The sequence below is a fragment of the Arachis hypogaea genome, chromosome 11 (genome assembly GCF_003086295.3).
Source record: "Arachis hypogaea cultivar Tifrunner chromosome 11, arahy.Tifrunner.gnm2.J5K5, whole genome shotgun sequence".
Lineage (NCBI taxonomy): Eukaryota > Viridiplantae > Streptophyta > Magnoliopsida > Fabales > Fabaceae > Arachis > Arachis hypogaea.
This window is the reverse complement of record NC_092046.1, coordinates 27,003,919-27,024,794: the sequence shown is the minus strand read 5'-3', so window position 1 is coordinate 27,024,794 and position 20,876 is coordinate 27,003,919.

The following is a 20,876-nucleotide window of genomic DNA, read 5'->3' as shown; positions in this document are numbered from 1 at the left end:
GAACATTTTCATAGAATCATAAGAAGACACCATCTCTGAAAAGAAGCCAAGCAAAATAGTCATACAATAGAATGACAATATCACAATCAATAAAAGAAAACTAATATGAAAAGAAGGTCGGACACTACCTAGTTCAGAACGGAGGAGGGAACGATCTCCTAGAAATCTCTTAGTGTCCAGATGAGGAGGCTCCCCCCAATGATCCTCTAAAACATTTACAAAGGCCTGTTCCACTTCATCTAAACTTTTCCAAAGATTTTTTAGGACTACAGGGTCTTTTTGCTACCATAAAGGAAAGGTCGGCTCATCATTCTCATCCAAAAAAATGGGACGAGCACCTTCAATAGCTCAGACTTTAAAATAGAAGTTCTTAAAGTCACAAAACGAGCCATCATACATGGAAAAAACCTTTCTCCCCTAGGTAGCCCGGAAGGAGATCCAAGAAGCCTTCTTCTTGGCCACTCCTAGTTTGGTCAGCACAAACAGGTAGAGGAAAAGGGGCTGGGAAGGTTGAACACCTAGTTCTTAACATAACCACTGAAAAATCTTTATAAAGACCCAAGAGTTCGGATGAAACTGTGAAGGGGCCACATTACAGTTCTACAAGAGCTCGGTTTCAAAGGCAATAAAAGGAAAGGTAATACCTAGTTGGCTAAAGAAATAGTCATAGGCGTAAAAGAAAGGACGCTCTGTCCGATCTAAGGGAGGGAAACTAACCCTCTCCTCAGGGTCAGGAGACACCAGTTCATAATTCTCATCTTCTCTACGCTTACAAACCCTATGAAATCTTCTAAGCTTCTTACAGTATTCTCGGTCAGCTACTATAACACACATCAGGACTATAGAATCTAACCAATCAGCCATACCAGCAGGGACCTTTGTGGAAATCTCGACAATGTTCTTACAAGAAGACATAAAGCAACTACACCTACAGTAAGAGAATAAAAAGGGTCACCACTAAACAACTCAAACGGAAACCAAAAAGGAAGAAAACAACCGACAAGCAATAGGTAAGGCAACAAAGGGCTCCCTAGGATTCACCAAAAGGAAAAATCCAACACCAAAATCTCAGGGGCACCCTTTGGAGGCAACAGAGCAGAATACAGAAAAAGAAAAGTCAAAGCCCTAGCCCTCTCAAACAAAAGAAAATACAAGGAGGCAAACAAAAACCCAGACACCAACATTCCTTCACAAAAAATAGCAAAACAGATTGCAAACTCTGAAGAAACAAAGGCATATAAGAAAGCTTTGACCTTTTCAAAATAAGATTCAGCAAGATCAAAACTTTGTGCAAAATGGAAGCATGAAGCAGTAAAGCGCGAAGAATGACAATAATTAAAACATATAAAGACGAGAAAAGGATATGAAGCAAAGCACCAACCTGCAAAGGAGAACGAGAAACAGCGACGGATGCGTAGCGAAAGCACGAACGGTCCAAACGAAAGCTTCAAAACTTCAAAAGAATGGAGAAAAGCTTGGGGGCAAAGTTTGGGCAAGAAGGGTGTTCTTTTCAGAAGAATGAAAATGAAACAGACGAAGGTTGAAGAAAGAACTGAAAAAACCAAATTTCTTTTATTTCAAACAAAGGAAAAGAGTGAAAAGAAATGGAAAGATGATTAAAAGCCCAATCAATAGGATTTAAAGACGCTCGTACATTCCCAAGAAATTAACGCCCTCGAAAGCAATACTGCAGTAAAGGAGTGAAGGTAAAAAATGCTCCGCATTTTTAAATGACACTGAAGAGACGCTAAACTCGCATAAAAAGAAGCATACCGGACATCGCCAAAGAAAGATACTTGAGCACGACTTCCTAAAGAGGTCGAAGCTTAAAAGCACGTCCTCATGGGAAGGTCGAAGCTCAAGCAGGGGCACTATTCATACATCGGTCCGAGCTATAGGGCCAACTTGAATGAAGACAAAGGGACCGACCTCATGAAAGGTTGGCCTATTTCCAACCTCTTCGCAAAGAACTCGGACAAACGCCTCGGAGGCCCAAGAAGGCCCAAAGCAAAAGGATCACTGCCCACCAGAAGGCGGTTGACCAAAGGATAAGTGATCTCACCCACAAAAGATAAGATAAGATAACTAACTTATCTCAAAGGAAGATCACCAAAATACTACTATCAATACACTGGAGCACCCAGGTATAATTCATACTCCAATTCTACAAAAAACTTGCCTAAAGTCCGTACTGACTTAAGCATCGGAGTCTCTTGCAGGTACCACCCCCTCCGGTGATGAGGACCAGCAGCGCCTCCCAACTCAACAAGTTGGACACGACAGCTCTAGTCAAAACCAGAAGATCTCGTCCGAGATTGACCTCCCAGTTTCAGGTAACCCTCGGAACAACATCAATCTGGTATTTCGTTCTTTACTATTTCGTTTATGCTTTCAAACAAACAACCATCTTCTCTAATCGCCTAACTAAGATTTACAAGATAGTCATTGCTTGCTCAATCCGACAACCTCTGTGGGATTCCACCCTCACTCACTTGAGATATTACTTGGACGACCCGGTGCACTTTCCAGTTCATCTGTGTGAAGTTTGCTGAGTTCAATTTCGTGCACCAGGCAACACTTGAGGAAACATAGGTTATCATTAGGAGTAGTGTTAAATAGTTATAGGAGGCTTTAGGTTTCTTTTTTCTCTAAGTTTTCTCTCAACTTTCTTAGGGTTTTCATTATAGTTTATATTGCAAAGTGCTATTTCCATTGTGATCTTGGATTTTTGCTTGCCTCCATTATAAGTATTTCTTGATTGTTCCCTTTTATTGTTACACTTTTGATACTCTTTCTTGTAGTTAAAGACATATTGTTAATATATACATACTTTTTGCAATTTTGATTTCTAGTTGATGAATTTGACGATTGATGATTATTATATGCTTGGTTGAATTACTATTGTTAATTTTTATCATTTGTTGCTTATAGTTTCAAGCATTTTTCCAATTTTGCCATGTTTTATGATTATGCCCACCAAGTGCTTGTGGAAATGTCAATTTTGATTATGAAGTAAATTTCCACCTCTTGGCTTGAGAAAAATGAGCATATGGGGCACTAGAGTTGTAATGTCCAATATTTAGTGATAGTTCTTGGATTGTTAATTGTTCTTGTTTCCACTAACGCTAGTATACAAACCCCGATCCAAACTACAAGGTCCGGACCGGACTTAGACAAACTGGCCGACCTTTTTCTACTTGACCACCGATCTTTCTACAAAGAGGTCGGGCAAACCGCCATAGGAGACCTAAGAAAGGCCCATGGAGGCCCGAAAAGAAGGATCACTGCCTATTAGAAAGGTGGTTGGCCAAAGATGATGATCTCGCCCGCAAAAGATAAGATAAGATAACAAACTTATCTCAAAGGAAGATCATCAAACACTACTATAAATACACTGGAGCACCAAGGTATAACTCATACTCCAATTCTACTAAAAACCTACCTAAAGCCCATATCGACTTAAGCATCGGAGTCTCTTGTAGGTACCCCTCCCCCTTCGGGGATGAAGGACTAGCAGCGCCTCCTATTCCAACAAGTCGGACGCGGCAACCTCGATTAGTCCAGAAGATCTCATCCGAGATCAACCTCTCTGTTTCAGGTAATCCTCAGAACATTGGCGCCGTTGTCGGGGACCCTGGAAGTCATCCCATCTCCATAGCAAGCAATCCTGGCAACGACCTCAACTCTGGATTAGAAGAAGGAACGCCGCTTAAGAACACGAATGCCACACCAAACTCCCTAAAGGACACACACCAATCCAAGGGAGATAAGCAGACTCAGAACACAGAAATTTTAGGTGCCATTCGTGAACAGCAGGATCATCTCAAGCAGCTCAAACAAGAAGCTGAACGTCAGCGCAAAGCCGAACGAGATCTCCGGAGAGAAACAAGATGGCGACGAGAACTGGAAGACAAACTTTTGAAGCTCGAAGCCGACCTCAAAACTAAAACCGCTCGGTCCAACTGCGAAGATAGCCCCCACAAGTACCAAGACCCGTTCACAAAAGAAATCATGAAGGCTAAAGTCCCGAAGGACTTCAAATCCCCTATCATGACCCCATATGATGGTACGTCTGACCCAAGTAATCACCTCAGCTACTTTAGAAGCCGGATGTACCTTACGGATGCCTCAAACGCAACCTGTTGCAAAGCCTTCCTGTTCATACCCTGGGTCGAGATGTCTGACCCGGGATGATCGACGACAAGCCGACCGACCTCTTTAGGTCAGGATCATCCGACCTCTTCTCCAAGAGCTCGGCCAAATCACCAGAAAAGCCCAAAAAAGAGCCCAAGCCTATAGAGATTAGGGCGGTTCCCTTGAAGATAAGATGACTTCACTCAAAGATAAAGATAAGATAACTATCTTATCTCCAAGAAGGTCACTCCTCACCATTATAAATACACTGGAGCACCCAGGTATAACTCATACTCTGATTCTACTAAAAACCTGCTTAATACCCTTGCTAACTTAAGCATCGGAGTCCCTTGCAGGTACCACCACCCTCCGGTAACGAAGGATCAGCACTACTACCAAGTCCAACAAGTCGGACACAGCGGCTCCGGCCACCATCATCAAGTCGGACACATCAGCTCCGACTAGTACAGAAGATCTCGTCCGAGATAGACCTACAGTTTTAGGTAACCCTCGAAACATTGGCGCCATTGCCGGAGAACCTGGAAGTCATCCCATCATCATGGCGGACAACCTTGACAATGACCACAACTCTGATTTGGATAACAGAACGCCACATAAGAACGCGGAGGTCACACTAGACGATACTTCTCAACCTAACAAAGACAAGAATTCACCAAACACGGGAGCCATAGAGGCACTTCAGGATCGCCCAAAATAACTCGAAAAAGAGGTCGAGTATCAACGGAAAGCTGAGAGAGACCTTACAAAAGGAAGCTACAGAGTTTGTAAAGACATGTCCACCATGTCAGAAGCATGCTAATTTCCACATTGCCTCACCAGAGGAACTCATCAGTGTAACCTCACCCTGGCCATTCGCAAAATGGGGACTCGACCTCCTTGGGCCCTTCCCCAAGGATCGGGACAGGTCAAGTTCCTCATCGTTGGGGTAGATTATTTCACAAAGTGGATTGAGGCAGAGCCCCTAGCTAACGCCACTGCTCAAAGAAGTAGAAAATTCCTAAATAGAAACATTGTCACAAGGTTTACGGTTCCACACTCCATCACCACAGACAATGGCACTCAGTTTACAGATGCAAGCTTCAGAAAATTGGTGGCCGACTTGAAAATAAAGCACCAATTCACATCCATAGAACACCCCCAAGTTAATGGACAAGCAGAAGCTGCCAACAAAGTCATAGTGGCTGGGTTAAAATGGAGATTACAGGACGCAAAGGGAGCCTGGGCTGAAGAGCTCCCACAAGTCCTATGGGCATATCGGACAACTCCACATTCCACCACAAAGAAATCACCTTTCCGATTAGCTTACGGAATGGAGGCAATGATCCCAGTGGAGGTCAAAGAAGGATCGCCCATAGTGATCCACTACAGTGAAGAGACCAACTCCCAACTTCAAAGGGAAGAACTCGACCTACTTCCAGAAATCCGAGAAAGAGCTCAGATCAAGGAAGAGGCGTTAAAACGTCGAATGGCCTCAAGATACAATCAGAAGGTAGTACAGTGAAGCTTTGCCAACAATGACTTCATCTTAATCCGAAATGATATCGGAACAAGTCGGCCGGGAGCGGGGAAGCTAGCGGCTAACTGGAAAGGACCCTACCGAGTCAGAGAAGTACTAGGAAAAGGCTACTACAGGGTGTCCGAACTAGAAGGGTGAGAGCTACCAAGGTCGTGGCATGCCTGCAACCTAAGAAGGTATTATAGTTAGAGGTAATAAAGATCTTACGTCAAGGTGCACTCTTTTTCCTGAAAAAGTTTTTTAACGAGGCGCCAAGCCAAGATTTATGAACTACCTAACTTAGAAGGGTAAAGCGCCCACATGTATATATTTGCATATTTTCTATTTCAAAAAAAGTTTTTTCAGATTTTCTACAAATCCTTTTATCAAGACGCATTAATTTGAAACGCAAAAAGTCATTGCCCGATCAAGATAAAACTACAGATCGGCAGAAAGAGAAAATCAAATTCACTGCTCGATCACGGTAAAGACCAACAAAGATGAAAACCGAATTCATCAAAGGTCGACCAAGCGAGGATCAAACTCAATTTCTACAAAATCGGCAAGATGAAAAGCGGCAAAAACAGAATAATGCAACAAGTTATCAAAAAGTGATCCATAAGAAAGGACCTGACGAGGTCTTAATAAAAATGGGTTGCTAAAAATAACTTAAAGACGGACCAACATAAAGAAGTCAGACCAGTCGATTACAACAACAAAATTTATAAAAAGTAAATCCTTAGAAAGAGGCCTGGTGGTACACGGAATCGTGATCTCAACACTTCTTCACAACTCTGCGTAACTGACCAGCAAGTGCACTGGGTCATCCAAGTAATACCTTACGTGAGTAAGGGTCGATCCTACGGAGATTGTCGGCTTGAAGCAAGCTATGGTCATCCTTGTAAATCTTAGTCATGCGGATTCAAATGGTTATGAGGTTTTGATAATTAAAATATAAATAAAACATAAAATAAGATAGAGATACTTATGTAATTCCTTTGTGGGAATTTCAGATAAGCGTATGGAGATGCTTTGTTGCTTCTGAACCTCTGCTTTCCTATTGCCTCCTTCCAACTATGCGTTACTTCCTTCCATGGCAAGCTGTAAGATCCTCTCAGTGAAAATGGTCCTCTACGGTTTCTGCACGGCTAATCAACTGTCGGATTTCTCGTCTCGGATGAAAAATACCAGGTACAGCTACCACATGGCTAATCATCTGTCGGTTCCCGCTAGCGTCGAAATAGAATCCATTGATCCGTTTGCACACTGTCACTTGCGCCCAACATTCACAGGTTTGAAGCTCATCACAGTCATTCCTTCCCGGATCCTACTCGAAATACCACAGATAAGGTTTAGACTTTTCGGATCCCAGGAATGGCTGCCAATAATTCTAGCCTATACCACGAAGATACTAATCTCATGGACTCGGTCTGTGTATTAGATATCCAAGAGAATATACTCCAGCTGTCGTCCAATGACTACGTTGAACATCATGTAGACCGCTTTGTGGTTGTCAGGCACGCGATCTTGGCTAAGCAAGTAACGAAGATTGGGTGATTGTTACGGGTCACCCCTCCATTCTGACTTAACTGAATTAAGTACAAGAGTATATCTTAGAGAAGAAGTAAGCGTGAATTGAATAGAAAACAGTAGTAATTGTATTAATTCATGAAGAATAGCAGAGCTCCACACCTTAATCTCTGGGGTGTAGAAACTCCACCGTAGAAAATACATAAGTGGAAAAGGTCTAGACATGGCCATGAGGCCAGCCTCCAAAACATGAACAATGGTCTATGAGAAAATAATATTAACAAAAGACGTAAAATAAATCTCTAAAAGTAATTTTTATACTAGACTAGTAGCCTAGGGTTACAGAAATGAGTAACTAAGTGCATATAGTGCAGAAATCCACTTCTGGGGCCCACTTGGTGTGTGCTTGGGCTGAGCATTAAAGCTTTTTCGTGCATAGGCTGTTCCTGGAGTTAAACGCCAGCTTTGGTGCCAGTTTGGGCGTTTAACTCCAATTCTAGTGCCAGTTTGGGCATTTTACGCCAAGATGTTTTAGGCTGTCTTTGGACGCTAGTTTGGGCCATCAAATCTCGGGCAAAGTATAGACTATTATATATTGCTGGAAAGCCCAGGATGTCTACCTTCCAACGCAATTGAGAGCACGCTAATTTGGCTTCTGTAGCTCCAGAAAATCCACTTCGAGTGTAGGAGGATCAAAATCCAACAGCATCTGTAGCCCTTTTTCAGCCTCTGAATCAGATTTTTGCTCAGGTCCCTCAATTTCAGCCAGAAAATACCTGAAATCACAAAAAAATACACAAACTCATAGTAAAATCCAGAAATATAATTTTTGAATAAAAACTAATTAAAATATAATAAAAAATAACTAAAACATACTAAAAACTACGTAAAAACAATGCCAAAAAGGGTGTAAATTATCCGCTCATCACAACAGCAAACTTAAATTGTTGCTTGTCACCAAGCAACTAAAAATAAAATAGGATAAAAAGAAGAGAATATACAATGAATTCCAAACTTATCAATGAAAATTAGTTTCAATTAGATGAGCGGAACTTGTAGCCTTTTTGCCTCTGAACAGTTTTGGCATATCACTTTATCCTTTGAAGTTCAGAATAATTGGCATCTATAGGAATTCAAAATTCAGATAGTGTTATTGATTCTCCTAGTTCAGTATGTTGATTCTTGAACACAGCTACTTTATGAGTCTTGGTCGTGACCCTAAGCATTTTGTTTTCCAGTATTACCACCGGATACATAAATGCCACAGACACATAACTGGGTAAACCTTTTCAGATTGTGACTCAGCTTTGCTAGAGTCCCCAGATGGAGGTGCCTAGAGCTCTTAAGCACACTCTTTTTGCTTTGGACCACGACTTTAACCGCTCAGTCTCAAGCTTTTCACTTGACACCTTCACGCCACAAGCACATGGTTAGGGACATCTTGGTTTAGCAGCTTAGGCCAGGATTTTATTCCTGTGGGCCCTCCTATCCATTAATGCTCAAAGCCTTGGATCTTTTTTACCCTTACCTTTTGGTTTAAAGAGCTATTGGCTTTTTCTGCTTGCTTTTTTTTTCTTTCTTTTTCTCTTTTTTTTCACAAGCTTTTGTGTTCACTGCTTTTTCTTGCTTCAAGAATCAATTTTATGATTTTTCAGATTATCAATAACATTTATCCTTTTTCATTATTCTTTCAAGAGCCAACAATTTTAACATTCATAAACAACAATATCAAAAATATGCACTGTTCAAGCATTCATTCAGAAAACAAAAGGTATTGCCACCACATCAAAATAATTAAACTAATTTCAAGATAGAATTTGAAACCATGTACTTCTTGTTCTTTTGTAATTAAAAACATTTTTCATTTAAGAAAGGTGAAGGATTCATAGGACATTCATAGCTTTAAGACATAGACACTAGACACTAATGATCATGTAATAAAGACACAAACATAGACAAAACATAAAGCATGGAAATCAAAAAACAGAAAATATAAGAACAAGGAAATTAAGGAACGGGTCCACCTTAGTGATGGCGGCTAGTTCTTCCTCTTGAAGATCTTATGGAGTGCTTGAGCTCCTCTATGTCTCTTCCTTGCCTTTGTTGCTCCTTCCTCATGGCCCTTTGGTCCTTTCTGATTTCATTGAGGATAATGGAGTGCTCTTGGTGCTCCATCCTTAGTTGCCCCATGTTGGAACTCAATTCTCTTAGGGAGGTGTTGATTTGCAACCAATAGTTTTGTGGAGGAAAGTGCATCCCTTGAGGTATCTCAGAGATTTCTTGATGAGGAATTTCCTCATGCTCTTGTTGAGGTCCATGAGTGGGCTCTCTTGTTTGCTCCATCTTCTTCTTAGTGATGGGCTTGTCTCCTTCAATGAGGATGTCTTCCTCTATGACAATTTCAACTGAATTGCATTGGGTACAAATGAGATGAGCAAAGGCTAACCTTGCTGATGAGCGGATAATTTATACGCTTTTTGGCATTGTTTTTAGTATGTTTTTAGTATATTTTAGTTAGTTTTTATTATGTTTTTATTAGTTTTTTAAATAAAAATTACTTTTCTGGGCTTTACTATGATTTTGTGTATTTTTCTGTGATTTCAGGTATTTTCTGGCTGAAATTGAGGGACCTGAGCAAAAATCTGATTCAGAGGCTGAAAAAGGACTGCAGATGCTGTTGGATTCTGACCTCCCTGCACTCAAAGTGGATTTTCTGGAGCTACAGAAGCCCAATTGGCGCGCTCTCAACTGCGTTGGAAAGTAGACATCCAGGGCTTTCCAGCAATATATAATAGTCCATACTTTTCTCAAGATTTGATGGCCTAAATCGGCGTTCAAAGTCAGCATCAGAATTCCCGGCGTTAAACGCCGGAACTGGCACAAAAGTGGGAGTTAAACGCCCAAACTGGCACAAAAGCTGGCGTTTAACTCCAAGAGAAGTCTCTACACGAAAATTCTTCAATGCTCAGCCCAAGAACACATCAAGTGGGCCCGGAAGTGGATATTTACGTCATTTACTCATTTCTGTAAACCCTAGGCTACTGGTTCTCTATAAATAAGACCTTTTTGCTATTGTATCTTTACCTCATGACACATTACACGTTTCATTTTGTATCTTCTATGGCATGAGTCTCTAAATCCCATGGTTGGGGGTGAGGAGCTCTGCTGTGTCTTGATGGATTAATGCAATTACTACTGTTTTTCCCATTCAATCATGCTTGTTCTATTCCAAGATACCACTTGTTCTTCAACCTGATGAATGTGATGATCCATGACACTCATCACCATTCTCACCTATGAACGTGTGCCTGACAACCACCTCCGTTCTACCTTCGATTGAGTGTGTATCTTTTGGATTCCTTAATCAGAATCCTCGTGGTATAAGCTAGAATCCATTGGCGGCCATTCTTGAGAATCCGGAAGGTCTAAACCTTGTCTGTGGTATTCTGAGTAGGATTCAAGGATTGAATAACTGTGATGAGCTTCAAACTCGCGAGTGTTGGGCGTTAGTGACAGACGCAAAAGAATCACTGGATTCTATTCCGACATGATCGAGAACCGACAGATGATTAGCTGTGCTGTGACAGAGCGCGTTGAACATTTTCACTGAGAGGACGGGAGGTAGCCATTGACAATGGTGAAACCCAACATACAGCTTGCCATAGAAGGAGCCTTGCGTGCTTGAAGAAGAAGACAGTAGGAAAGCAGAGATTCAGAAGATGGAGCATCTCCAAAACCTCAACCTGTTCTCCATTACTGCAAAACAAGTATTTATTTCATGTTCTTCTACTTTTTACAATTAAATCTCAGAGTTATTGATATCCTGACTAAGAGTTACGAGATAACCATAGCTTGCTTCAAGCCGACAATCTCCGTGGGATCGACCCTTACTCACATAAGGTATTACTTGGACGACCCAGTGCACTTGCTGGTTAGTTGTGCGGAATTACAAAAGTGTGATTGTGATTTCGTGCACCAAGTTTTTGGCGCCGTTGCCGGGGATTGTTCGAGTTTGGACAACTGACGGCTTATCTTGTTGCTTAGATTAGGAATATTTTATTTTTGTTGGTTTAGAGTCTTTTATTTGAGTCTAGTTTCATATTTTAAGTTTGGTGTCTTCTTTGTGTTTTCCTTTAATTTTTCGAAAATTTGTGTTTGATTTTCTAAAAATTTCAAGTTTGGTGTCTTTTGTGCTTTTATTTACTTAAAAATTTTGTTTTGAAAATTTGTTCTTGGTGTTCATCTTGAACTTCAAAGTGTTCTTGGTGTTCATCTTGACATTCAAAGTTTTCTTGTTTGTTTTCTCTATATTGATTCAAAATTTCTAAGTTTGGTGTCATTTTGTTGTTTTTCTCTTTCCTCATTAAAATTCAAAAATCAAAAAAATATCCTTTCCTTTTTTTTTTCTCATAATTTTCGAAATTTTGCATTAATTTAGTCAAAAATTTTCAAAATCATATTTTTTAGTCAAGTCAAAATTCTAATTTCAAAAAAAAATTAATTTTTTTTTCAAATCTTTTTCAAAAAAATCAAATCTTTTTAATTTCTTCAATCATACCTTTTCAATCAAATCTTTTTCAAAATAATTTTCAATCATATCTTTTTGATTGCTCTTTTCAAAATCTTTTTAATCAATTAATTAATTTAGTTTTCAATTTGCTTTGATTTTATTTTATTTTAGTTTTCAAAATTTTATTTTATTTTCTATTTATTTTATTTTATTAATTTCGGTTACTTTTAATTAAAATAAAATAAAAACAAAAAAAAATATCAACATCATCTCCCTTTCTCCATCATGGACCTAAGTGGGAATGAGCAGTCCAGAAGAAATCTGGGGTCATATGCCAACCCTATTACAGCTGCATATGGGAGTAGCATCTGTATACCCCCCATTAAAGCAAGCAGCTTTAAGCTAAATCCTCAACTCATTATCATGGTGCAGCAAAATTGCCAGTATTCCGGTCTTCCACAGGAAGAACCTACTGAGTTTCTGGCACAGTTCTTACAAATTGCTGATACAATACGTGATAAAGAGGTGGATCAGGATGTCTACAGATTATTACTGTTTTCATTTGCTGTAAAAGATCAAGCTAAGAGGTGGTTGAATAACCAACCCACAGCAAGCATAAAAATATGGAGACAGTTATCAGACAAATTCCTGAATCAATTTTACCCCCCAAAAAGGATGACACAGCTAAGGCTGGACATCCAAGGCTTTAAACAAGAGGATCATGAATCCCTTTATAATGCCTGGGAGAGGTACAGAGGTATGCTAAGGAAATGCCCCTCTGAAATGTTTTCAGAGTGGGTACAGTTAGACATCTTCTACTATGGACTTACAGAAAAAGCTCAGATGTCCCTAGACCACTCAGCTGGTAGATCTATACACATGAGAAAAACAATTAAAGAGGCTCAAGAACTCATAGATACAGTTGCTAGAAATCAACATCTGTACTCAAACAGTGAGTCCTCCATAAAAGAAGAGGCTATGGCAGTAACTACTGATCCCAATCCTCAAGAACAGATTGTTGAACTTAATCAGCAATTACTTCTTATGACAAAACAATTAGCAGAATTCAAAGAGATGCTCCAAGACACTAAAAATGCTAACAAGAATATAGAAGCACAATTGAATCAGACAAGACAGCAGCTATCTAAACAGATAACAGAAAAATGCCAAGCTGTCCAACTAAGGAGCGGGAAGACATTGAATAACTTAGCTCAAAATAGAAAAAAGTCAAGAAAGGAACAAATGAGAGAGGATGACCAAACCACTACCCAAGATCCCTCTGAGGACATCAAGAGCCCAGAGAGGAATAACTCTGGCGTTCAAACGCCAGAAAAGGGTAAGAAAGTGGCGTTAAACGCCCAATGGGAAGCCAAATCTGGCGTTTAAACGCCAGAAAAGGGCTGCAATCTGGTGTTAAACGCCCAAAAAGCATCCAATCCTAGCGTTCAAACGCCACAAAGGGGCCAGACACTTGCAAGTGCTGATAACAACCCCCTTAAGCAGGCTTCTTCAACCACTTCTGTAGGGAATAAACCTGCAGCAACTAAGGTTGAAGAATATAAAGCCAAGATGCCTTATCCTCAGAAGCTCCGCCAAGCGGAACAGGATAAACAATTTGCCCGCTTTGCAGACTATCTCAGGACTCTTGAAATAAAGATCCCGTTTACAGAGGTACTTAAGCAAATACCCTCTTATGCTAAGTTCATGATTGAGATCTTAAGTCATAAGAAGGATTGGAGAGAAACTGAAAAAGTGTTTCTCACTGAAGAATGCAGTGCAGTCATTCTGAAAAGCTTACCAGAGAAGCTTCAAGATCCAGGGAGCTTTATGATACCATGCACAATAGAGGGTGCTTGTACTAAGACAGCTCTATGTGACCTTGGAGCAAGTATCAACCTAATACCTGCATCCACTATCAGAAAGCTTGGGTTGACTGAAGAAGTCAAACCAACCCGGATATGTCTTCAACTTGCTGATGGCTCCATTAAATACCCATCAGGCATAATTGAGGACATGATTGTCAAGGTTAGGCCATTTGCCTTTCCCACTGACTTTGTAGTGTTGGAAATAGAGGAGCACAAGAGTGCAACTCTCATTCTAGGAAGACCTTTCCTAGCAACTGGACGAACTCTTATTGATGTACAAAAAGGGGAAGTGACCCTGAGAGTCAATGAGGATGAGTTCAAGTTAAATGCTGTCAAAGCTATGCAGCATCCAGACACATCAAATGACTGCATGAGCACTGATATTATTGACTCTTTAGTGGAAGAGATCAATATGACTGAGAGTCTTGAATCAGAGCTAGAAGACATCCTTAAAGATGCTCAGCCTGATCTGGAGGAATCAGAGGAAATAAAAGTACCTCTGAAAATCCCTCAGGAAGAGGAGAAATCTCCTAAACCTGAGCTCAAACCACTACCACCATCCCTAAAATATGCATTTCTGGGAGAGGGTGACACTTTTCCAGTGATCATAAGCTCTGTTCTAAATCCACAGGAAGAGAAAGCACTAATTCATTATGCAAAGAGATGGAGAAACCCTCTATGAATATTGAGAAAGGTTCAAGAAGTTGTTGGAATCTTGTCCTCACTTTCGCATTGATGAATTGGTGTTCATAAGCTATTTTTGCCAAGGGTTGGTCCCTCAAGACAAGCTTCTTATTGTTGCCTCAAGTGGATGATCTCTCACTAAGAACAAAACCACAAAAGAGGCTTGGGAGGTCATTGCGAATTTGGCGGATTTAACTCAATATTTAAGGACAAGGAATACCCAACCGAAGGCCATAAGTGAAGTCTCTCCTTCCGGTGATGCTATATTGACTAAGACGCTTGGTGAAATGACGGTCTTAATAAGGCAAATTACTCAAGGTCAACAAATTCCACAAATGTTGCTACCTCCACCCCAACCTCCTAGAATTGAAGGGCCTTCTAGATCTTGTGTTATTTGTGTTTGAAATGGTCACTACACCGATAAGTGTCCTCAAATCCAAGAGGACAACACATTAGAGGTGGCATATCCTTATCCATAAAGGTCCAATTTCAACCAAGGCAATCAAGGATCTTACTACTATGGAGGAAAACAAAGTCAAGGGTGGAGAGACAACTCCAATCAAAGGTGGAATCAACCATCTCAAGCTCAACCTTATTCCAACCAACAAGCCTATTATCATCAACCTTCTAAATTCCAACAACCTTACCATCAACCACCACAACCTCACTACTAATCATATCAACCCCAAAGCCCACCTCATTCCCAACGCAATCAATAATCACATTCCCAACCTCAAGCAAGATATTAACCACCACACACTAAGCCTACCCTCCCTCAAAATAATCAACCTTCCTCTTCAAACCAACCTCATATGAATGATGCACTTCAAAGCTTCATGCAAGAGCAAAGGGAGTTCCATAAGAAGCAAGAAACGTACATGGCAACCATTGCCGAAGCCTTATCCCGTTTGACCCTTTCTCCTTCAAACACTCACAATACCCACCAAGCTTTCACTTCTAGTGGTCTACCTTCTCAACCTCAACCAAACTCCAAGAAAAGCATTAATGCTATTATCCTAAGGAGTGGTACCAAATTAGATAAAGTTGGTCTTTAACCTACAATTTTGAGCAACGAACCCCATAATGAAGAAATAGAAGAAGAAGTGGAGGTGGTTGGAGGTGAGAGGGAGGATGTTGCAAGAAAAGAAGAGGATCTATTGAAGGTCAAGGAACCCAAAAGGAAAAATCCCCTTGAAGAGCTTACACCAATTCCTTTTCCAACGGTAGCTAAAAAGGCTAAGAAACATAAGGACTTTTGACCCCAATGTGGTGGAGATCTTCAAGAATGTGGAAGTTACCGTCCCTCTTTTTCAAGCCATCCAACAATTTCCAAAGTACGCTAAATTTCTAAAGGGTGTTTGCACTCAGAAGGAGAAAATTGGTGAGCTAGATAAAAGTCCGATGAATGACTCTATTTCTTCTCTCATTCCGAAAAAGAGTAATGATCCCGGTCATTGTTTGGTGACTTGTGTGATTAGTGGGATGGAGTTCATGGATTGCATGTGTGATTTGGGAGCTTGTGTGAGCATTATACCCCTCCCTATCTATGAAAAGTTGAACTTGTCACCATTGAAGCGGTCCGGAGCAAGATTTGTGTTGGCGGACAAAAGTATTGTCTCGGTTGTGGGAATTACGGAGAATGTATTGGTAAATATTCAAGAGTTGCTATTCTCGGTGGATTTTCACATCTTGGAGACCCCTCCAATTACCTCGGACAAGCCATCCTCTATTCTCCTTGGGAGACCATTTTTGAAGACATCTCGATTTAAGTTGGATGCATTTTCGGGAGCTTACTCATTTGAAGTCGAAGGGAAAGTAGTGAAATTCACTTTGGATGGATCCAAAAAACCAACCCTTGAAGTATACTCTATCTTTGGTTGTGACCTAATTGAAGAGCAACTAATTGAGCTTAATGAGGAGCATGAAGAAGAAAAGGTTGTCAAGGAGCCTAAGTCATTAGAGCATACATAATCCAAGCATGCCAAGGAGTTAGAGATCTTCTTCCTTGGAGTGGTTCCAAATGTTGATCATTGAATTCATGCATGTCCAACTTAAGGACGTTAAACTAAAGTGCTAGGTGGGAGACACCCCACCGTGGTAACATTGTTCTAACCCTTCTCTTTTTGTTTATATTTTGACTTAATTACTTTTTGTTATGATGGTTCACATAGGATTAGTTTAATCTTTGAGCATAGATAGGTTAATTTGAATATGGATCATGAATGTATGAATTTTTTGGATGTTTGGGGTTGAAATTTGGTTGAGATAAGGTTTAATACCTTAGATTTTAAGAAAGAAATTTTTGGAAAAAAAAACAGCGCATCATGTGTACACACACCCTTGTGCGTACGCACACCCTTGTGCATATGCACACAATCACAAAATTTTGCATCATGTGTGTGCGCACCACCTGTGCGTACGCACACTAGCCTGTGCAGCCCCTGTTGGGAGTGCTCGCACCCCTCTGTGCGTGTGCACCTCATTATGTTTCGCGCTCTTGCGTGCGCACCCTCTTGTGCAGACGTACACCACCCCTTTTCGCGCACTGTATGCGTACGCACCCGCTTGTGCGTACGCCAACTCGATTACACTCCCTCTATTGGGAGCGCTTGCACGCCCTATGCGTATAAACCCTGGCATTTTTTTCTCTTGTGCATACGCACAAGGGTGTGTGTACGCACACAGGTGTGCGCACGCACACATGATCCTTCCCCAAGTTATAAAAAAAAAGGGAGAGAGATTTTGCCTTCTTTGCGAGTGCACAACTTTGTGCGTCCACACACCAGCTTACACCCCTTCTGTTGGGAGCGCTCGCATGCCTCTGTGCATCCGCATCCCCTCTATTTTCGCTTCTTGTGTGTACGCACGAACCTTTGTACGTACGCACAAAAAATGTCAATCTGGGCGTTAATCAGGGAGATAACCCTGTCAAGCCAGCAGGTTTCAAACCTTCTTCTCCTTCCTTGCTACTGTGCTCCAGTCCGACCAACCCCTCCTGGAGACCCTACCGCCAGCGCGCTGCCGCCAGCGCGCTGCCGCCAGCACACTGCCACCATTCAACCGCCGCCACCACCCTCTTTCTTTCTTCTTCTTTTCTTTTCTTCCGCTTTCTCCGATGAGCTTCTCTATCCTCTGTAGAGCTCTGGTGTGTCTCTGGTGAAGCTGACCGCCATGACCTCGCAGTGGTTATCACAAGTGCCACTTTTTCATCATCTCCTCTTGCATTCTTCATCCTTTTATTTTCAGGTTTTATTTCTTTTTGTGTTAATTTGTTTGCTTGTTTTAAATTCAGTTGAATGAATTAGGTTGAGTTTATTGCTTTGTTTAATTATCATTGTATTGCAAGTATTTGATCTATGAATTATTGGGTTGTTATTGATTGAATTTGAGCCTGAATGTGATAAGTTTGTGCAATGTACATTAAGTGTTCGATGAAATACCTAAGTGAAATTTTTGTTTGATTCATATGAAATGGCCATCATATGCTTTCAACATCTTCTTGTTTGGCATATTCTATGATTTGTGCAACATCAAATATGATTCTTGATGATGTTAAACCTGAAATTATCCATGCATTTCCTTGTTTCTTGAACTTGAAGTTTCAAACACCCATGAGTTTCATAATTTTCCTTTATTGCTAATGGGTGACTTGTTTAGGAATACATTAATATTAATTGGATTCAATTTTTCATTGTTCATCCTAGCAATTGAATTAAAGTAATCATATTACAAGTGTTCACTCCTTGTTGTCTTGATCACACATCTTTTGCTTTAACTCAAGCACATTGTTTACGTGATTCTCGCATTTTCCGGATGAACAAATAATATCCAACTTGGCTTAAATGGTTATTGTTGTTGTGTACCTTCATATCAATGAGCTTTCATTTCCACAACTCCAATACCCATTTTTGAAAAGATCCTCAATTAAGCATTTGAATTTTCTTGACATTGTTCGTGCTTCCTCATTGTTCTTGTTTTGTTGTTACCATATGATCTTGAAATCTTTTTTTTTTATCTATCCTTTTCAGGATGCACTGAAAAGGCAAAGAACTGATTTCACTACCGGTGGATCCAAAAAATACTCTTCCGTGCCCCTCCGATCATCGGAGCGAAAAACCGAACACCTTTTCCAATCGAAGAGCCGACCTCCAATATGACAAGCTTGAAAAGAGGTCAATCCATTGGGAGCGGAAGCTCAAGGTTCCAAATAAATATGCGGCGCTCATCCATAAAAGAATTGCCTCACTTCATTGAGGATTTCTTGAACAAGACCCCATTGAAATAAATGAGTCTATAGTGTGGGAGTTTTATGCTAACTATCAAGCTTGGGAAGAGGAGACCGTATTCCTCTGAGGGAAGACGTTGGATACTTCCAACAAAGCTTTCGAAGCTCTTTTGAAGATTTTCCACATTTCGCCTACTAAGGATGCATACTCAAGAATCAAAGTGGATGTGCTTAAGTGGAGGATGTCCTTGGCTCCAATTCTGAAGAAAATCGGCTATCCCGGTGCATCTTGGGAATATAGCAAGGGAGAAAAAGTTATTCCCGTTAGCATTGCTTATTTTGATTTGACCACCAAAGCACGCATTTGGCAACAAATAGTGGCCGATTATATACTTTCCAGCACCCATGCTATCCATATCCGACTTAAAACCGATGTATTGCTTTGGGCTATTCTGGAAGGTAAGAAGATAGTTGTCTTGCCCCTGATTCGACATTCCCTTTCCATCGCTTGTGATGAGATTTGCTATACTAGTGGGGGTAGAGAGGCGACCTACGGACATCATGTTCAAGATTCCAATTGGTAACCAATTCATTCCAAGTGGAGATTCGGATAGGTCCGCAAAGAAGCCACCCTTCAAGAGGAAAGCACCTGAGGCATCATCATTAAGACCACCACTTCATCAGTACCAACACCTTTTATCTGGCCTCTTTAAGATATGGTCCAGGACTTGTTGCATGATATCCGCCATATTGAGTGCCTTAATCACAAGCGTTTTGGCTGGGTGGCAGCAAGACTAGAAGGAAGACATCCTGGCCCAATTCCAATAGCCTCACCTGAGCTGGTTGGGAAGGATGATGGTGAAGATGATCAACCCGAGCCCTAGTATCCACCAGCTAAAGGTGGAGCTTCTTAGATTCTTATCCTCCGGATTGCGTGCATGCACGAAAGACTGTTCATCGATTAAGTGTAGGGGAGGATTCGCAACTTTGGGTATGTAAAGTTCTCTTTCTAAATACTTTGCAATACTTTCTAGTTTTTTGTAATTTAGTTTTTTCTTTTTGTTTTTGTGAATATTGGTTAGAATTTTATTTTATTGCACTTTACTTAGTTTGCCTCATATATCTTAGTTACTTATAATTCTATGGTAGTAAATATTTGCATTTCCATGTTGCATGGTATAGGAAATAAGTTTGGTAAAAATAATAAAGGAATTTTCAAGAAAATCTCTTAAGGCGTTCCATTGATTAGATTTGAGAATTTATTTTTCAACTTGCTTGAAATATTCTTCTTATGGAACATAGAAAAGAGCTAGAACAAAACACCTAGTGAGATTTGAGCTTTGATGGATGGTTGCACTTTTTCAACGACAAATTTTGTTCTTGTGTGTTGTACTCCTTTATGATTGTGATCTTAGATTTGCTTGAATATCTATGTCCTATATTTGATGTTTTAAATGCATTTAGTATGATTGAGGCCATTTTTTTGAAATCGAACTCACTTAACCGATATAGCCAACTCTTACATTTACCATTGTAACCCACTTTTGAGCCTTTTAATTCCCCTTTTTGTTCTGATTTTAATCACATCATTCTCCCTGAAGCGAAAAACTATTAATGTCCATGAATTGCTTCTTTGATTAGCATGGGTTGAGTAGTGTGTGTTACTTAAGTGTGGGAGAAATTTGTTGAAAAACATTGGTGATGAATTTACATTGGGTTTTCATTAAGAAAATTTTAGAAAAATAGGTGAACACTCATGCATTCATTGTTTAAAACATTTGCATTTCTTTTTGTTGATAAAAATAAAGAAATTTTGTGCATAATAGCATATGAAATAAAAAGTTAAATAAAGAATGCATATGTATGTATCTTGGAAAGAAAATGCATGAGTAAATGTGAGAAAGGAGATAAATAGGAGGTTAGGTTGTTTTCTTATGTGTACATGGAATGATATAGGATTAGGTGGATTGCTTGAGTTAATCAAAGATCCAATCTTCTAGTCCACTTAACCATATTAATCCTACCCTTAACCTAACCCCATTACAACCCTCCAAAGACCTCATGATATTTGTATTCAAGCATCAAGTATTTGTCGATTCTTAGATGAGCAAATCCTAGAAAAATATGATTAAAGGAGAATTGAGTGATTAAGCCCTAAACACTGAGCGATTAGAGCGTATACACATCCGGTGAGAATCTCAATTGCTTAATCCTATGCTTTCATCTTTCATCTTGGTTTTCTTACAAGTTGTGAAATTAATTTTTGAAAAAAAATTCAAATCAAATCTTTGGACATTGATCATATTACATTGACTCTTTGCCTTAGCCCTAAGGCTGGCTTTAGATTGATTGGAATTCTAGTGTTTGTTTTTTCTGATTTCGGTAGAGACCTTAGAGTAGATATGAGTAGGT